We start from the raw sequence: 8771 nt of genomic DNA, 5'->3' as shown, positions 1-8771 counted from the left end.
CGGTTCCCCATCACAACGGTATGAATGTGCATATCCCTGTCACTGGAAAATTAGGACTAGTTTGCCTTTTAAAGGATTATTGTTCGCGGGTGTGTGTTATTCGGTTGGTGAGCCGCAGTTTCCCTGATGCCGAGAGATAATTTTCCTGTCAGTGTAACACAGAATGTGAGCAGAAAATGGAAAATCTCAGCGAGGGACAGAAAATGGAGAGGGAGACCGGTGACACTGTCCATTGCATCAGTTCTGTTCACGAACAGGAACCGACTGTGCTCTTGGACATTCACAGAACCTGTGAGTATTTCCAGGTCCGGGCTTTATTTCATATTTACAACATCTGCAGTATTTTGATTTTGACTTACTGATATCAAGTCTGCCCGTTGACCGCCCGTCCATGATATTCCCTGTGTTACTTGCCTCACTGAACAGGTGACGGTCTCCATACGAAGGTGTGACCGTCCATTTCACCCACAAATGCTGCTTGACTGGAATTCATCCATGTTCTGTTGTTCCATATGCCAACATGCACAGTCTCATGTCTGCACTGATCGTTTACTCACTGCCAACCTGCAGACCATCACTGCCTGTGTACTCGAGGATCACTGACACAGTGAGAACATGTGACAGGATATCCCATGCTGAGTGTGCAACAAGGGGTCGAGATGGGCGGGCATGGGTTTAAGCGTTGTCACTTCCAAGACCTGTCGTTGATTTCCACAGGCCAGTGAGCTCGCATCGCCAGCCACAGTTACACACACCTGTTATTTTAGACTCGGAGTACCTGCACCACTCGATACAAGGCACCCCACAGCTTCCAGGTGATCTTACCAAAGACGTTTATCTCATTATCTCTAAAGTGTCAGGAGCAAACAGGTCAGCAAATACACTGAAGTTTAAATCAAACTGTTGACGGGCAAGGATCTGCCACGCCCCCGAGAAAGGAGTCAACATCCTAGTCGAATCACATTTTCCTGATGATCTGCGTGTGTGAGCTCTGTCAGTTTTCCAGACCCAGTTGTTAGAGATAACTTCCTGAGGAACTTTTGCCTTGTTCATTTGATTACCCACAGCCAGAGTCAGTAATGAAGCGTGAAAGATGGCCCTTCAGCCCAATTGGTCTATACCGATGACGAAGCTAGTCCTATTTAGCCTATATCCTTCTACACCTTTCCGTTCCATGTATTTATCCAACTGTCTTTTGCGTTGACCCTGCCTCTACTACTTCTCTGGTAACTCGTTCCACTTGCGCATCATTCTCTAAGCGAAGGAGTTTCCTCTCAATCCCCGTTCAATCTGTGCCCTATAATTTTTAGTTCCTTCTCTCTCGTAAAAGGACAATGTGCGTTCACTGAGTCCATACCCGTGATAAATTTACACTCTTCTATCAGGTCACCCCCAATATCCAACGCTCCAAGGAATAAAGCCCTCGGCTGCCCAAGCTCTCCCGATAACTCAGACCCTCGAGACTGGGCGCACCCTGGTAAATCTTTTCGGCACACTCTCCGCATTTTGTTCCATCTTTTTTTCAGCATCCATCACCCACCTCCCACTGTCGCCCAACTCCATTTCTCCCTCCCCTACCTGGCGCAACCTGCCCGTCACCTTTTCCCGTCAGTCCACCAATCACCTGAGGCACCTGTCTCCCCACTCCCTCGCTCCTCTTTATACCACCCTTCTCCCTTCTCCCTTCTCCACTCTCAGTCCTGTTGCAGGGTTTAGACACGAAACATTGACCTTTCCCCCCCCCCCCCCCCCCAGATAATGATCGGCCTGCTGAGTCACTGCAAGAGATTGTTTGTTGCGACAGCAATTGTCAAATTTGTCGCAAAGAAAAGTGAAGCAGATGATTCATCGATCACTGCGGCCGGTGGGGGGGGGGGGGGGATGGTGATAGAAAGGGAGGGCGGGGGGAGAGAGAGTGTGAGAGGAGGAGAGAGGAGCGAGAACGGTGGGGCGGGAGAAGGAGAGCGGAGCGAGAGTTGTGGATGCGACAGGGGAGCGAGAGGGGAGGGGGAGCGATCGGGGGTAAACAGGAGGCAGATCCGTGTTAACTGACGGTGTGACTGATCCCGCGTCACCCTGGCGACTGCGTCCCTCTGAACCACACTCCCAAGAACCACACAGCCCCCCCCGCTCCTCACCCACTGCCCCAGCTCCCTTTGCGGCAACCCCCCAGCCACTTCTCACCCCGTTCCTCACCGCAGACAGGCGGTCAGATCAGTTACTAACGCAGCCCAGTCCATCACAGCTCCCAGCCTCACTCCAGTGATACCGCCAACACTTCTCGCTGGCTCGGGAAAGCAGCCAACATAATCAATGACCTTTGCCACCCCGGATATTCTCTTTTCTCCCTCCTCTTCCATCGGGCAGACGATACAAACGCATGAAAACACGCACCACCAGGCTCAAGGACAGCTTCCAAACCGCTGTTTTAAGACTACTGAACGGACCACCCATACGCTAAAAGATGAACTCTAGATTTCCCAATCTACTTTGTCGTGACCCTTGCACTTTATGTGTCTACCTGCATGCACTTTCTCTGCAGCCGTGATGCACACAGTATTTCTCCCAGGTCTGGGGAATTCCCAACAAGCGGGCAACAATTAAAGGTGAGCGGGAAAGATTCAATAGAAACCTGATCGGAAATTGTTTCACGTATGGGACGGTGGGCATATGGATGGAGCTGCGAGAGGAAGTAGTTGAGAAGGCCGCATGATTATCATTGAAGACGTTTGGACAGGTACATGGATAGGACAGGTTGAGAGGGTTTGGGCCCAAAGCGGGATAAAGGGACCAGCTTAGATGGGAAGTTTGGTCGAGTTGGACCGAAGGGCCTGATTACGTGTTCTGTGACTCTCTGACGCCAGAAGCCACATACTATTACTGCGTTTCCTTCTGTGCTCCAGAATCCGCTGCCGCTCAGTCCGAAGGCAGCCACTTACTTGGTGCCTCCACTCCAGGACTGCCAGGACGGACGATACGTTGCCACTTATGTCGGAATGCTTCGTGGAAACAAGATCCCCTTCCCAAGCAACGTCCGTGCCATTGGGAATACATATGATGAACTGAGGGCAAGACTGACCAGCCAAAGAGTACAGGGGGACTGCTGTGTGCCATGTTTAACTGAAACGTGGCTCACACGTATTTCACCTGACTGTGCCATACAACCCAATGGCTGTTCAATACACCGAATGGACCGTACAGCGTCCTCGGTCGAAGTTACAGGCCGAGGGGTCTGCTTCTTAATCAATAACTCATGCTGCTCAGACGTGACGGTCCTGACGACCTCCTGCTCACCCAGCCTGGAATATCTAACGGTGAAGCGTTGACCATACTACTTGCCATGGGAGTTCACTTCAGCTATCCTGCTGGCTGTATACATCCCACCCCAGACGGCCATCTTGAAACTAACCATCTAATCTTGAATCTAACCAGCAATTAAAGTCTCCTCCTAACGCCAGAGAATAAAGATTCATATCTGGCAAAAGTGCAAAAAATCGTTCAAAAACCTGGGTCATCCGTGTTTGGAGCATAAATACTAGCTAGTACCATTAATCTATTATCTATTTCCACTGATACAATAACAAAACGACCATTAGTATCAGTTACTACATTATGTTGATCAAATGAAACTCTTATCTCTAAAAATTGAGACCGCCCCCCAGATTTAGATCTAAAAGAGGATGAAACCCGTTCCATCCACTAAAAACGTGAGATATCACAGTTACGTATTTGAGTTTCTTGTTCAAAAATAACAGGGGCCTTAAGTTTTCAAATATCGGCAAAAAAAATTTACGTTTCACGGGGTGATTTAACCCTTTCACGTTGACCTAATTAAATTAATAACTCGATCCATTATCATATTGTTGAAATGGAAGTAAAGAAGAATGATAATGAACAAACCATCCTGGAATGTAAATTCAAAGAAACCGTGGACTTCCAGATAAGGTAACTACACAACAGACTTGGCTGAGAGCCCAAAACAGCTTCCGAAGAAGGAACCCCTCCCCCATCACCCAAAGACAGATAACCAGCCAATAGATGGCTGACAGCTAGCTGCATACGTTAACCCAAATATATCTGCTCTGTTAATTTCAATGTAAGATATTTCCAACCCAGTCAAAACAATACATTGAAAAGAACACGGTTACAAAACTGTAAAAAAAAGTATCCTTATTAAATCTTGTTAGTAAATAAAACAAAATATATTTGAAGTAACATATCAAAAAATATCAAAAAATCAAAAGACATAGACATTCAAAGTATTAGTAAGGCGTTACCAAAATAAAATCAGTAAATGTTCATGGACAAAAATATGAAATCATTCAATCCTCATCTTCCAGAAAGTGTTGGGCTCCTTCAGGCGACGGAAGCCATTTCTGCGGCCATTTTTCAATGTAATTCTGGGTCTTGCAGGGTAACGGAGAGAAAGTTTGTTGCCATTATGATAGAGTCCCGACATGACCTTTTTAAATTTAACACGTTCATTCTTAACCTCAGGTGAGTAATTTTCAATAATTATGATCTTGCAATCCTTGTAACTAATCATCCTACTTCGACGGGATTCACGAATTAGAAGCTCCTATGTTTGAAAATCATGCAGAGAGATGATAACTGACCTGGGTCTGACTTGCACAGGAAATTCAAACAACGGTGATCTTTGTTCTCGATCAATCTTCGCAAAGATTCCAAAATAGTAAGAAATAATTGAGCCAAAAGATTTGCAAAGAATTCCGTAGGCTGGTTATCTTCAACCGTTTCCGTAAGACCCAAAATACAGAGATTGTTTCTTCTGCTTCTGTTTTCTAAGTCAGTAACCTTCTGCTTTAATTTTTCATTAGCTTTGCTTGTTTTTTATAAAGGTTCTGTAAGTCATCAATTTTCCCATCCAAAAACGAAAAAGACGTTTCATTCACTTTGATTCGTTCAGCATGATCATCTAAGATTTTTTGACTAGAATTAAACATGGAATTAAGCTGTCGAAGCTGCTCGGAGAAGTCATCCATGTGATTTCGAAGCAATTGGAAAATGGATTCCAGAGTTACAGGAGGATCAACTTCCTCAGTAGTTTTCATAGCTTTGGCACTCCTTGTAGTCATAATGAAGTAGAATCACATTTAAATTTGTTACTGAGGATGAGAAAGAAGGATTTAAAACCGGTTTGAAAGAGTGAGATATAGTGGGAGCAACGGCAGATAACCTCCATTAACGGCCAGCAGAGGTCACCCCACTTTCCCAGTTGATATTTGTCCTGTTCAGTCTTAGACATCCTTCTACATTGTCCACTCTGCCATCTATTTTGGTATCACATGTAAACTTTTTAATCATGTCACCTATATTCTCCTCCCATTCATTAATATCTACGTCGAACAGTAAATGACCCAACGTCGATCACTTCAGGACACCACAGTTTACTGGTCTCCAATATGAAATGAAAACCTCCACAACCATCCCCGGCCTTCTACCACCAAGACAATTTATTTTCAATTTGTTCTCCCTCCCTGACGTCATGTTTTCTAATAAGTGGTCCCAGGGATTCTCCCCCTTGCTCGGAACCCACGGTCCTTTTACGCACCCAACTATCAACTCCCGACAATCAGAGCGTTTATCATCGGAAATACAGCCAAATGAAGCAATGGAAGCCGTATAGAACCAGTATCAGGACTACGATTGCTTTCCATGCAGTAACATTGTTTCCGATAACAGGCCCAGCATATATTGTCGATGATCTTTGTGGATCATCATTTCAGTAGTTTTGAGCATGCAAACCACGTAGAGGGACGGTGGTAATTTAAGACTGTTTGGTTAAACTATTGTAAGGTTTTGCGGCTGTACATTGGTCTTCAGGCCAAAGTATATTGGCATGCATTAATCTGCAGTATTGTCTTTTCATTTTGTTGCTGTGTGTTCGATTGATATCATACATTGTATCTCTTTAACGTTTCAATCCATGGACACTGAAGTCAATCTGTCCACCTTCAGACACGACAGTCACATGCCCTGACAGTGATCCGCATTTGGAATTGCGTTTTCCTGAATAAAGCACTTTGGAGGCCATCGATGGAGCAACCTGAGTTGGAGAGATGTGATTGATGGTATTTGAAGCCATATTCCCACCGCTTTAAATCAGGATGAATGCCGCTCATTCGGTAATGAAGTCATATGTCCATTCTTGTAGTTCGAAATTAAACCTTTGAACGAAACACCGTCTGCCTACAGCAGGGATTTCACTCTGGTGTCGTCATCTATTTCCTCACGTCGACTGTGTTGAAATCTCAATGTCCCCGTGGACGACTATAAAAGATATATAATCAATGGGACTGTGTCGCCTCAGAGTTTTCTTCAGAGAAATTGCCTGCAGTGGAAGCAACTCAACATAGAAAATGCTGAGAATATATTTCGGCGTGGAGAACATTTTGTACCTTATCATTTCCGCCATTGGATTTCCTGGTGCGTGATGCAACAATGTCAGTAAATGCACAAAACGAACAAAGAAATGGCAGAGGTACAAAACCCATCCTCTGTTCAACCTTCACAGAGGACTGAAGAATAACATTCCAGAAATGCTGAGGGACCCGGAGTCTAAATGATGTAGCAATTGAAGGAAAATACATTACTAAATAACTTGCTTTCGATATATTAATAAGAGTGAATACCAACAAATATTTCGTGCGATCGGGATATTTACAAATATCTACATGACATTTTGGTAAAAGTGGGAGCTGCAGAGAATGTGAATGTATTGATTGTCACCTTCCAAAGTATGGCAGATCGTGGAAGTTATGTTTTGCACGTTGAGAATGTTACACAGATACATTCAAATGTAGCAGATGAAACCGGGGACAATCGAACAGTGATGCCAACATCAGTTCTGGGGAAAATGATGGAGCCTATTCCAAGGGTTGTGATAACCGGAAACTTTGAAAACATCAACAATCTTAACGCGGATTGCTGGAAATGAATTTTATGGTTGACCAACTTACTGGAGTTTTCATTTTGATGATGCAACTGGTGCATGTCGAAAACACTACCAATATATCTCACGCGTTTTAGTTTTCAGAAGTGTTTAATCAAGTCTGACGTCAGCTGGTAACTGGAAAATTAAAGCGTACTCGTCTTGGTATGGACTGGAATATAATTGACAGTTAGAAATTTGGAATAATGGTAGCGGATGTGTGGTACTGCAATAAAAGATAGTTGGGCCCCTACTATTGACAATGCCTGTCGATGATTTCGACAACGGAAGTGAATGCAATATTTTTGTTTGCTGATCACACAGTGGGACCGTGAGTTGCGTGGACGACGCAAAGTGGGATCAAGCAGTTTTCATAAATTGAGCTGAGGGATGACTTGAGTGTAACGTGTGAAATTATTCACTTCAATGTGGAAAAATAAACAATACAGAGCATGATTGCCGATGTTAGATTGGGAAACGTTGATATGAAAATACATCTGACTGTCCTTGTATATCAGCTGCTGAAAACAACCCAGCTCAAAATGCGGGTGATACAATGACTTTCCCTGTACTAAATGAGTTAAGGTGCCTTATTACAATAAAATAATATCGGGAAATATGCCCGGAGTAGTAAGTGAAGTTTTGTTCTCCTTACATAGGAAAGAATGATTACCAAGGAGGAAGGGCAACGAACATCCCTTGGATGGTCGGACTGACATCGGAGAAGTTCAGACTGCTGGATCTTTCCGGGATAAAACAAGATCACAATGAAGCTTACAATATTTGACAGGGCTCGACAGGCTGGATGTAGCGAGGACATTTCACCTTGCTCGATGTCACAGACTCTGTTTAGGTATTGAGATGTTTAGGACAGGTTCAATGATTCCTGAACCTATGATCCGTCTTTGCTTCGCAAGATAATGCAACAAGCTGCCCAATCCATCGCCGTTCTCAGAACCCCGATCAGCGACATCACTCCGCAAATCTATTCATTGAGAACCTGCTGCATTTCTAAGTGAATTGAAAATAAATCTCTCCTTGTAACCCACACGAGCTACCGAAAGTTATTATTGCTTTTCATTTTCTGTCGTACAAAATCACGGCAGGCACCTACTTTCGAAAGTATTTCCTCATGAGTTCACATTGAACACGTACCCCGATGGTCATTTGTTGACTAAGATTGGAAAAACCTGCCACATTTATCTTGCACTGTTGGATGGTTGCTAACTTCAGTGGATCTCTTTAAGTCATACCTTGTATTACAACCCGAACCTGTTATTGCAGGTTAACTCAGTGTTCTTCACCAACCAGACCTGATCACTTGTATCCGAGGACGTGTGCAACCGCCAGTGGCGCTTTCTATGCAATTGTATTCGGTGTAGTCACCAAGTGGACTCGATCACCAAAATATATGTCTGTGTATTATTGGGAGTCTCTGTAGCTAAAGAGTTGTATACATTGTGTATTTTCCCTGCAACAGACACATCCTGCTGTAGCAACCACCCACACCAACCCACCCACCCCACCCCCACCAACTTAGCACTACCTCCACTCTGCTGTTTTTTTTTGCCGCCCAAGGTGTTGCTAGTTCTGTTGGAATCAGTGCAGCCACAGACAGGCTGCATTCTAAACCGACATGTGATATTTCAACTTCATTCATTGACGGGTCTCCAGTCCTTGACTTTGCATGGCTGCTGACATCGCGCCCGTGTCCAGAGCTGAAGAATGCACGTTGAATAACCGGCAGTATCTCTCTATTTCTCTTTCTCCAGTGAACGTCCTTGCGATTTCGATAATGTCTCGGGGCAAGTGCGGGCCT

The sequence above is a fragment of the Pristis pectinata genome, chromosome 38, assembly GCF_009764475.1.
Source record: "Pristis pectinata isolate sPriPec2 chromosome 38, sPriPec2.1.pri, whole genome shotgun sequence".
Classification (NCBI taxonomy): Eukaryota; Metazoa; Chordata; class Chondrichthyes; order Rhinopristiformes; family Pristidae; genus Pristis; species Pristis pectinata.
Note: the sequence above shows the minus strand (reverse complement) of the source record.